Source organism: Misgurnus anguillicaudatus, chromosome 10, assembly GCF_027580225.2.
Source record: "Misgurnus anguillicaudatus chromosome 10, ASM2758022v2, whole genome shotgun sequence".
In the NCBI taxonomy this organism is placed as follows: Eukaryota; Metazoa; Chordata; class Actinopteri; order Cypriniformes; family Cobitidae; genus Misgurnus; species Misgurnus anguillicaudatus.
In genome coordinates, this window is record NC_073346.2 from 4,509,705 (window position 1) to 4,522,060 (window position 12,356).

The window sequence follows — 12,356 nt, forward strand, 5'->3', positions numbered from 1 at the left end:
TGACGACTTGGAAGTAAACGCCCACTGCTATGATTGGATAACAGTTTTTCGTAGTCAAACTAACTTTCAAAACTTATTTAATCTCATCTGTGTAATCAGTTTAAAGTTAAGTGAGTGTCTTAAGACACAGTGTCTTTCTTACACACACACATTTTATCATTAACCCTTTCGACACACACACGGGTGTCTTTTATCGTAAACCCACACACAAAAACACACACACAAACGCACGTGTCTTTTATCGTAAACCCTTTCGATGCACGTGTAGCAGCGCGGGCAAGCACAAACACACACACGTGTCTTTTACATAAACCCTTTCGATGCGCGTGTAGCAGTGCGCGCACAAACACACGCATGTGTCTTTTGTCATAAACCCTTTCAACGCGTGTGCAGCATGAAATCACCTGAATCGCGTCCCTCGAAAGAGAAGTCACCGGCCGCCACTGTGACACATAGTACTAAAGTGTTTTACTCATATAAGCTGCGTCATTCTGTCCGGATCCAATATTGATGGAGGAGCATTGCTTTTTAATCGCGTTCTTCTGAACATCCAAACATGTAGCAACTGTTATGATTCCCTTGTTTAATAGGAATGATGTCTCTCGATGAAAAACAATGGCCCGAATACGGTACGGTTGACGTTTAGCCATCCTTGCTGTAACTTGTTATGAAAACTCACTGAACTAGACATATTATGTGGGCGCAGTCTCAAGTTGGAGACCTCATGAATAGTAATGACCTCGATCAGTTCCACGTCACACTGATCAGCTTTTCTAACTGACCTGATTTCTCCACTTATTTCTTTTCAGTGGCTAGAGCTGACAGAGGAGGTGGAAGTTAGCTCCCAATCACTGTAGCCGGCTGCGGGTGATGCTCGGCGAATTTGTTCCCAATCTCCCGATGTTGAGAATGTGTATGCAGGTTTGGGCACTGGTAAGGACTCTAGCTGACTTGACATTGGGACACTGTTCACTTTTTCTCCTGTGATGTGCCTGCTTAAGCGCGGTGATCATTCACAGCTGTTACTCATCAACAACCGGCAAGACCAACATCTCGCTAACTTTTTAAAGTTTACACATTGTAAAAAGCGCTGTAATTACCCACCCAGCACAAGACGTCATTTAGACGTTTTTTGGGCTAAATCATGTCGGCCCATCATGACCTTCATTTAGTCCAAAAAATCTGTTCTTTGTTTGGTCCGTCTAATTCAGTCCAAATTTAGCCTAAAATCAGACGTCTTTTTCGGACCACTTTTCTACTACAATAGAACCATGTGATTTTCATAAAGTGTCTGTCCATTAAATAATAATCCTAACAAAATATGCATGAATGTATAGGTAGAAACAATAAATAATGAGCACACTGAACGATAATGAATATGCTTTATTTAAAGTCTAATATGTCTGTTTATTTTAATGAAATAAATATGTTAAATGGGCTTTAAACAGGTAATTTCGGTCCTGTACAGCACTGTTAGAAGCACTTCATTTTCATCTTTTAACAAATATCTTTATTTTCTTTAACTATGATATTATTGGCGTTCTGGATTCTCCTCAGACAAGTGTTACTGTTTTGTGGTCGATTCTGGGGTAAGTTTCCTTAAATTCGTGATAACTTTATCGAAATTAGTTCACAGGGATGTTAATTCAGTTGTTAGTATATGTCGATACGACTAATAAATGATAAATTGGAATGTTTAGCGTTTGTTAGTAATGTTAGCTCGAGTGCTAGCAGCTTGACTGAGCTAGTCGCGCAGGTGTGAGCTAATTGGTTAATGGAAATCTTTTATTTGTCTTTATATTTTCTATATAATCGTGTTATGCTTGTTTTTAAATGTATTTAAATTGTTTAGTTAATTATAATGCAAGTTTACTCCAAGTATTGTAATGTTGGCTTTTTTCAGCTTACGCCCAGCTTGATTGAGCTCGTGGCACAGCTGTGAGCTAACAGTTAAGGTTAGAGATATTTTTTTGTTTTATATCTTTTATAAAAACGTGTTGTGCTTTTTCTTAAATGCGTTATAATTTTTTTTAAATACAAGTTTACTCCAAGTATTGCAATGTATGTGCGGTTTGTTCAGCTTCCTCCTATCAAAATTACATTAACATTTTAAAGTAGACGGTTTAAAGGCCATTCTGAATAAATAAAACTGTTGTATCTGTCGCACGTCGGGGCAGGCTACTACTAAACTAAAGCCACGCCCCTTTTTAACTTCCACCTCGAGGAGGTCCCCAAAAGCCAACCCAATGACCAGACAACACAGATGCACGCAAGTATAAAATACAAGCTTTATTTATTTAAATTAGTTAAAATGAGTTTGGGAAATGGGGAGGGGAAAGGGATTTAAAACTAATACTCTTGGCTCTGCCCTCCAGGTGGGCCGTGGTCAGGAAGAGTAAGGGGGAGGGGACAGAGGGGATCCAATGCACGGCGGGAGGGGGATGTGAACCTCAGGCTCCTCCGCCTGGTCTTTAATTCTCCGTGGCGCCCTCCTCTTCCTCCTGGAGGCAGAAATGTAAACAAGATAAGTGCTGGGCTTGTGATGCTTTCTCCACTACGTACCCTTCTTACACTTCACGACGTGTTTCTTCAGTACGTAGTACTGGGTATAGCGACAGCGGGCGTTCCTTTGTCTCACGTCTGTGTTTCTTCTCTCCCTTCCTACAGACTGCCGCTGGAACACAGAAGATACGTTAATCGTTACTACGATGGACTCTCTCTCACCTTCTTCAGCCGAGACGACGTGCGGTGAGTACAGTGCAGGTAAGGTTTCACTCGTTACTTCCTCTGCTTCTCTCTCTCTACAGGCCACGACCCTCCACTTGGGACCACGTATGGTGAGCATGGTACAAGCAGATTTCTCCTCGTGTTCGCTCTCTTTTTCTTTCCACAGGCTGCGGGCTTGGACACACAGATACAGTTATTCAAACGCTGGTTGGCTCTCACCTCTCCACTTGGGACAACGTACAGTAAGTACGGCACAGACAGGGTTCTCCTCGTGTTCGTTCTCTCTTTCCACAGGCTGCGGGCTGGGACACACAGATACAGTTATTCCACCACTGGTTGACTCTCACCTCTCCACTTGGGACAACATACAGTAATTACGGCACAGACAGGGTTCTCCTCGCGTTCGTTCTCTCTTTCCACAGGCTGCGGGCTGGGACACACAGATACAGTTATTCAAACGCTGGTTGGCTCTCACCTCTCCACTTGGGACAACGTACAGTAAGTACGGCACAGACAGGGTTCTCCTTGCGTTTTTGCTCCTTCTCTTATGCACAGCGACACTCTTGGACAGATGGCAGTCAGATTTCACAGATGTATGATTTAGATGGGAAAAGTGGTGGACTTACGGTAACCGGACTCTCTCAATTTACCAGATGATTCGAGACTGTAGTGATGTAACGTTGGGGACAAACCCTCTCAACGATCGCTGCGGTTGCAGAGGGACATACGCCACGCAGTCTCACCGAGCCGAGCGCTGCCCTCTCCTCGCCACTTGCTAGGCGGCAGAACACTGGACAGGGGCGCCCCTTTGAAGCGGCCTCGGGACAGACGGGGTCCACTTCACCTTTCTCTGCAACAGTAAGTGTTATATAGATGAATGTACAAGCAGCATTAATTCTTAGTTGTACTCACACAGCCTCTAGTGGTCCCACTCTTCACCACCACTCTTCAGATAAACCCGGATGCAAAGAAACGACTGCTACAAACCCCACAATAATACTGTAGGTCCAGAGCGTGCTCACAACATATGCCAAATAATAGCGACTGGGGCCGGCAGCCTCTTCGTTCTCCCACGGCGAGGTGAGCGGAGGCGGGGGTTTTTCTGACAATATACACACAGCAATTCACAGCACCACGTCAAAGTGAAATTTCCACAACACAAAGACTCACCCACCACACTCAAAGTGAACACTCAGGACGCCCGTCTTCCTCCACTTCGCCGGGGTCTGTTTGGCGATGTTTAGCACGGCCCAGTCCATTTTTACGTCGCTGTGATAGCCCCAGTCGATCCTTCTTTGGCTCACCCACCACACTGTTTTAGGGGTAGGGCCGTCCTCCTTTTCCCGGAGTTATTCACTACGAAACAGGTTAGTGCAAAGTGTGTCTTCAAACTCAATGTTCTATACTCACAATCGCTGTAAGCTTCCTTCTAATGTTCTCCTCTTTGTTCCACACAGGCGATCAACTCGAGCCACACAGAACGGGGCGTTTCTTCCACCAACAGGAATGCACAGCGAACTCCCTATGTCACAATATCTTCAGTATATGTAAACACTCACGCTTACTCCACTTCTCCTTTTGTTTCGTTTCAGTTTCCAGTATCCTCCGATCGTCTTCCAACCGTTAAGGTTTACTACGTCCCACACAGTCACGCCAGCTTCAGCCTGAGAGGAAAAACAGCTCACAACAAGTGCACCAAACGAGCCCAACAACTGCACACAAACTCAGCCTCCCACTGTGATTTTTGGATGTCCCTTTATACTGCCCTGCTCAGCGTGTCTTCCAATCATCAGCCGCTCCTGTTAACTAAATGCACCTGCATTCAATTCGCTGATTTTTGCTCTCGCGGCGCTACCGGAAGTTCCGGTGTTCGTCTTTTCTGGTCCGGGCGGAAACACTTCCGGGCGGAACCAAACTCTCCTAATTTCGGTTCCGCCCCTGGAAAGATCGTCACCGTGTGACATCTATTTATTGTTACTTCTTTCAGATCCTTTTCTTGGTGTGTCTTGATGTTTTCTATTGGCTAAAGAGTAAGTATTACTTTGTTCGTATTTTACAGCCACCAGAATCAGACTCAAGTCAAGTGCCCAAAAGGGAAATAGCATGTTGGTCTCTTTAATGCAATGATAAATAAATTAGTTGTAACTAATTAAAAGTCAGATCTTATCTTACTTTGACTTGATGTACAGTTTGCTCAAGGTCAGAACACAGCTCATTCATACAAATCAAATAGTGACACTGGCTATATGTCTGCTTTCTTTTTATAGCAATAAAAGCATAGAGATATATATAAAGCAAAGACAATTATAAGATAATACTTTAGGAGCCAGTAAAACATCTACAGCAGTAAACATACTTGTGATGCGGTAAGAAAAACTAGTACAGTGTAGATATGAATTATGGTATCTTAAGCACTTCTCTTATTATTGCTTCTGTCTTGTTCTTCATTTTTTTTGTAGTGAATTCCACAGGACGTGCAGGTTTAAATAAGGAGACTTTGAGTAAGTACAAATTGAGCTTTTACCCATAAGCTTGCAGCAGTATATTCATGTCACATACAATTGGCGCTAAACCACATCTTAAAGGCGGAGTGCACAATGTTTGAAAGCCAATGTTGATATTTGAAATCACCTAAACAAACACGCCCCTACCCCAATAGACCATTTCAAAAGATGTAAACAATACTGGTCCAGAAGCACTTCCTGTTTCCGTTTTTTAACACTAGATAAACATTGGGATAAAATAAACCAACAGAACATATAAACCTGGATTAACTGAAGTTAAATAAACATCTTAAAGATAATAATATATGTGAAATAAAAAAATAACTGTCACAAACTGTAACAGGAAGTGTTTCTGGACCAGTGTTGTTTACATCATTTGAACTGGTCTATAGAATCTGGACCTTCTTTTAAAAGACCCGCCCCACACATACGCAACCCGGCAAGGATGTCGGTTAGTAGACACGCTCCTTACTACTGATTGGCTATAAGTGTGTTTTGGTAGTCGGCGCGTCTCCTTTTCCAAAGCGTTTTTCAAACATTGTGCACTCCGCCTTTAAGACCACTTTCTAATGTATGCATGTGTCATAAACTGGTGTCGCAAATATTTAGTGCTGACGTGAATATTACATCGCCATTCTTTTGAAAGAAATAACAGACACTTTGAATTAAAGTGGTATGAATACTTAAATCACTGAAACATCTTGCATGAACAGAAGTTACTGCATTCACAGAACTTCTCAAACATATCCTAGCAGTATATATGCAACAATATTTAAAACCTAATGTCCATTCATAGACAGCCCATTCCAGATTTTGGATTCCATTTCTCTCATAGAGGCAGCAATCAGCTTACACTCCAGGGGCCGGTTGCACCAGCTAGACATAAAAAGTTGGGTATAAGCACTACGTCAGGCTTAACTACATACGGCTTTTTGAAAAAATGTTACGCCCGTTGCAGCATCTAATACTACTAACAAGCTCAGCTACGCTCTCCTTCTAGATGCATGTGTAACGTAAAGACACATCAAATGTGCACGTTAACTACACAAAAGCCTTTCTCGTTTGCACAAAAGGTATTACTTTGGTGATTAATTCTAACAATTCTGAATAAAAACAAAATAAAATGAAGCTTTTAATAAGTTTTATAGTCTGTCTTTGTAAATATTAAGTATTATATGATATATAAGAATTATTGGTGATTTACTTATCACCCTGCATGCATGAAAGCCCACTGCTCGCCTGTGCATTATATGCACCAATGTCTCCTCAATTTAAATATTTTTATTTTGCCATAGAAACAAGTCAAGACTTTATACTTAAGCCTACCTTTGACTAGACGTAAGATTTAGTCTCTGACGTATGGTGTGCCTAGATGGTGCAACAGGTGTAAATTCTACATAGGACATAATGCGTATTTTGTGTTCAGATTAGTTTAGCAACCGGCCCAAGATAATTTACATTATTAGAATTCCTCTTGGTCGCACTGCATGACCTGGTCTGGTATTTTATGGGCTGGATCTCATTGCCTTTGAATGCTGTGCTGGTACTTCAGCATGTACCTGAGGCATTGGTGAGGTATTGGTGTTTTGTTCTTCCACCCTTACAGCCGCAGATGTGTGTACATCTTTTGTGGGATCTTCATTTGTGCTAAGAACATGGTGAAAGTTTCTGCACTACACTTGACCCTCTGAACTGCAAACATGATGGGATTTTTATGTATTGGCATGGTGAACAACAACAGCTAGTTTCCAAAAGCCATGCTATTGTATGCGAATGAGCTGTCCAGTGTGTAGTTGTGACGTGGACAAGCTGAGCGATAATGATACTTTCTCTGATGCTGCTGTTTACTCCATTGTAGCATGTCTCTGTGAAACTGACAATCTCGGGTAGGAGCTGCTGGTTTGTTGTTGGCAGTATGGATCACGGTCTGTGACTGATGAGGAGCTGGTCTGGAGACATGAAGAGGTTGTCAACAGGTGGGTTCCTATACTGTACCAAAATGAGATAGGGATCAGTCATGAGGGCCAATGTGTGTGAAACATGGGGCCCTATTTTAACGATCTAAGCGCATTGTCTAAAGCACACAGCGCAACGTCTAAATGGGCGTGTTCGAATCCACTTTTGCTAATTTAACGACGGGGAAAATGGTTTGTGCGCCAAGCGCATGGTCGAAAAGGGTTGGTCCTATTGTAATGGGAGTATTTTGGGCGTAACGTGCAGTAAACCAATGAGAGACTCAGCTCTCATCCCCTTTAAAAGCAAGTTGCGCTGACGCTATGTTGTCACGGTAGGATAAGTCCATCGTGACTTTCTGTGTTGTGTTTGTCTGTATGACTGAACTGTGTGTGTGTGCGTGTCTGATCGCTAATGATCTGAGTGAGTGCAGGTGTGCGTGATTGCTTTGCTCCAGCTGGTGGTAGTTACCCATACGGCATATATACTCACCCATTCTCTCTTCTCACTGCCAGATGATTACGCTACATGTCTCACCAGTGTTTCTCGTGTTCGTGTGTTCCTGTGATCTCGTCTTCGTGTGGAGTTTTGCCCGTTTGTGTATCCGGTTTCACCCGTCAACCAAACTTCATCCACGCTCACCAGGAATTGTCACCGCAGCCTTTGTCTGTCCAACCATCTCAGCATTATCATCTGTGTCATCTGTTTAAATAAACCTTTGTTCATCTTACCTCGCATTTGCTTCCTGTCATTTTCATCCAGTCATAACAGAATCATCTGGCCATCATGGAAGCAGCAGGTAAAGGATCCCCGGCTCGGTTCGAAGAATTCATCACCGCTGCCATTCATCGCTTCACCACTCAGGATAGCCGTATCGAGGAACTGAGCCGGGGTATGAAGGACATGACAGACAAAGTGTCTGAGCTCACCCAGGCGATCCAACAGCTGACGCTACCCACTGCGCCACCCGCACCGTCTGTTCCTACCACACCACCCGCGAGCGCCTCCCGTCAGGAACCAAAGCTCTCTACGCCAGATAAATACGCAGGTGATCCAGAAGGTTGTAGATAATTTCTATCTCAATGCTCTCTTCATTTCTTTCTTCAGCCCCAGACCTACGTTTCCGAAGAAAGCAAAGTGGGATTTGTGTTGTCTCTGCTGACGGGAAAGGCGGCGCGTTGGGGAACAGCGGTGTGGGAGAATCGCGATCCGTGTACCCAGAATTTTGAGGCGCTTTCCACGATGATGAAGAAGGTGTTCGATCGATCTGCTGTGGGAAGAGACGCTGCCAGGAAATTGGCTGATCTTCGTCAGGGTACACGGTCGGTTTCTGATTACGCCATTGACTTTCGTACGCTTGCAGCGGACACGCATTGGAACGAAGAGGCGCAGTGGGATATTTTCCTGCATGGGTTAACCGGCCGCATTCAACGTGAGCTCCAACACGGAGAGATTCCAGCCTCTCTGAATGGTTTGATTGATGTGGCCATCCGTGCGGATATTCGATTAGTGACTATTTCTGCTTACGACGATGAGGATGGGTCTCAGGCTGGCAGGGAGAAGACGCCCCCGTCGAGAGAGTCTGCGGCCGGTTCATCCTTTTCCGATCCAGAGCCCATGCAGGTGGGTCGAGCTCGGCTTTCCCGGGAGGAGAGGATTCGTCGTCGATCACTGGGTCTTTGCATGTACTGTGGAGAGGCCGGGCACCTCATCCATCGGTGTCCGGTAAAAGGCAACGCCCGAGAGTAGTGCTGGGGTTACTTTCGGGCGGAATCTCTTCAGCAAAGACCCCGTTAACATCTACCCTCCTCCCGGCGAAGCTGCGGTGGCGCAATACACATCTCACCTGTGACGCACTACTGGACTCGGGAGCCGAGAGGAATTTAATCGATCATCACTTTGCACGTAAGCTCCAGGTTCCATTGACAGTTCTTTCCAAACCCATCTCACCCTTCGCACTCAATGGTAGTGAACTATCTGTCATTACACACATCACGGACCCGGTCACCATCTGTATTTCTGGAAATCACTCTGAGACTTTACAATTCTATGTCACCGTTTCCCATTGTACTTGGACATCCTTGGCTGCTTAAACATAACCCATCTATCAACTGGAGATTAGGAACTATCACCGGTTGGAGTGAAGCTTGTCATAAGTCTTGTCTTGTTTCTGCTTGTGTATCTGTCTCTGCGTCTGTGTTTCAGGAGGAGACGGTGGACTTAACTAACGTGCCCGTGGAGTACCAGGACCTGAAGGGAGTGTTCAGTAAGTCTCGGGCCGATTCTCTACCCCCTCATCGTCCCTATGACTGTGCCATAGAGTTTTGGCCAGGTACGTCTCCGCCTAAGGGCAAGCTTTACTCTCTATCTGTTCCTGAGATGAAGGCCATGGAGAAATACATTTCTGATTCTCTAGCAACCGGGTTCATCCGTCCTTCCTCATCTCCAGCGGGGGCGGGGTTCTTTTTTGTTAGTAAGAAGGATGGATCCTTGAGACCTTGTATTGATTACCGAGGGTTGAATAACATTACGGTAAAGAATACTTATCCTTTGCCGTTAATGTCTTCAGCTTTTGAGAGGTTGCAAGGAGCATCCGTTTTCACAAAATTGGATTTACGCAATGCTTATAATTTGGTTCGCATAAGGGAGGGGGACGAATGGAAAACTGCTTTTAACACCCCTCGTGGCCATTTTGAGTACTGCGTTATGCCTTTCGGTCTATCTAACTCGCCGGCAGTTTTCCAAGCACTCGTTAATGACGTGTTGCGAGACATGGTAGATCAGTTTCTGTATGTTTACCTGGATGACATACTGATTTTTTCTTCGTCTCTCCAGGAACATGTGCAACACGTACGACGAGTGCTTCTTAGGTTGCTAGAGAATGGGCTTTTTGTCAAGGCGGAGAAATGCGAGTTTCATGCACAGTCTGTTTCTTTCCTAGGGCACATCATTTCGACTGAGGGTGTCCGTATGGATCCAGAGAAGGTTAAGGCTGTGGTTGATTGGCCATCCCCAGAGTCTCGCAAGGCCCTGCAGAGATTTCTGGGGTTCGCCAATTTTTACCGGCGTTTTATTCGCAATTTCAGCCAACTAGCCACACCTCTGACTGCCTTGATCTCCGCTAGTACTGGGTTCAGGTGGTCGGAGGCAGCCCAGACTGCCTTTTCCAAACTGAAAGGCTGCTTTGTTTCAGCCCCAATTCTTGTGGCCCCTGATCGTAAGCGTCAGTTCATAGTGGAGGTCGATGCGTCAGATGTGGGGGTAGGAGCCGTGTTATCTCAACGCACATCCTCAGACGGAAAGGTGCATCCCTGCGCGTTTTATTCCCATCGTTTATCGCCTGCTGAACGTAATTACGACATTGGTAATCGGGAATTGTTGGCTGTTAAACTAGCACTAGAAGAATGGCGGCATTGGCTTGAGGGGTCGGGTGTGCCTTTCATAGTTTACACTGATCACAAGAATCTCGAGTACATCAAATCTGCTAAACGTTTGAACTCTAGGCAGGCTCGGTGGGCTTTATTTTTCGGTCGTTTCGATTTCACTTTGTCCTACCGTCCAGGTTCTAAAAACACCAAACCTGATGCTTTGTCCCGCATTTTTGAGCGTTCCGATCGTGCCTCATCTCCCGAGCCTATTTTACCGGAGACCATATTCATCTCCGCGCTCTCATGGGAGATCGAATCGAAGGTGACCAAAGCCTTAGAAGGGGTAACGCCCCCGGCCCGTTGCCCACCGAACCGGTTATTTGTGCCAGAGGGACTGAGATCAGAGGTACTTAAATGGAGCCATAATTCCAGTATAGCTTGCCATCCAGGGGTCAGTCGAACCAAGTTTTTGGTTAAGCAACGATTTTGGTGGCCAGGGATGGCTCGTGACACACACGATTTTGTATTGGCTTGTTCGGTTTGTGCTGTGGGTAAGGCATCTAATCGTCCTCCTGACGGGTTACTTAGACCGCTGCCAGTCCCTTCGAGACCCCGGTCCCATATTTCGCTCGATTTCATTACCGCCCTCCCACCCTCCCAGGGTAATACGGTGATTTTAACCGTAGTGGACCGGTTCTCGAAGGCGGCTCATTTTATTCCCTTGCCCAAATTGCCTTCAGCCAAGGAGACAGCGGTCGCTATCGTTGACCACGTATTCCGGTTACATGGCCTTCCGACAGACGTGGTCTCTGATAGGGGTCCCCAATTTATATCTAAATTTTGGCGTGAGTTTTGCAAGTTGCTAGGAGCTACGGTTAGTCTGTCTTCGGGGTTTCATCCTCAAACCAACGGTCAAACCGAGCGAGCCAATCAGGATGTGGAAAGAGTGTTGCGATGTTTGGTCTCTAAAAATCCTTCCTCCTGGAGCCAACAACTCTCTATGGTGGAGTACACGCACAATTCATTACCAGTGTCAGCTACGGGCCTGTCTCCGTTTAAGTGTAGTTTAGGTTACCAACCACCGTTATTTCCCAGTCTGGAATCCGAGGTCGCGGTCCCCTCCGCTCACGCTTTCGTCCAGAGGTGTCGTCGCACTTGGAGTAGGGCACGTGAGGTCATACTCCAAGTGAGACAGCGCACCAAGGCCAAGGCCGATCGCCACCGGTCGAAGCCTCCCGTTTACGTCGTGGGTCAAAAAGTGTGGCTTTCTACTCAGAATATTCCGATGCGTTCCGTCTCGAATAAGTTGACTCCCAAATTTATAGGCCCATTTTCTGTTGCTAAAATCATTAATCCAGTAACAGTCCGCCTTAATCTCCCTCCTGTGTACAGACGAATTCATCCGGTTTTCCACATTTCTAAAATTAAACCCGTGTTTAAATCTCGTCTTAATCCGCCTGTCCCGGTTCCCCCCCCCGCCTCGTATCGTAGATGGGGAACCAACCTATTCGATCAATCGTATTCTGGACTCTAGACGGCGGGGACGCGGATTTCAGTACTTGGTGGATTGGGAAGGTTACGGTCCGGAGGAGAGAAGTTGGGTTCCGGCTCGGGACATATTGGATCATTCCCTTATTGATGATTTCCATCGCAGGTCAAGGAGCCCCGGAACGTCAGGTGACGTTCGTGGGGGAGGGGGTACTGTCACGGTAGGATAAGTCCATCGTGACTTTCTGTGTTGTGTTTGTCTGTATGACTGAACTGTGTGTGTGTGCGTGTCTGATCGCTAATGATCTGAGTGAGT

General features: G+C 45.5%; 1 long non-coding RNA gene across 1 annotated transcript in view; it reads right to left on the reverse strand.

Annotated features, from left to right (window-relative positions):
• The window catches only part of LOC141367338 (uncharacterized), a 101,383-nt gene that overhangs the window by 9,530 nt on the left and 79,497 nt on the right, over nt 1-12,356 (reverse strand). The window lies entirely within an intron of this gene.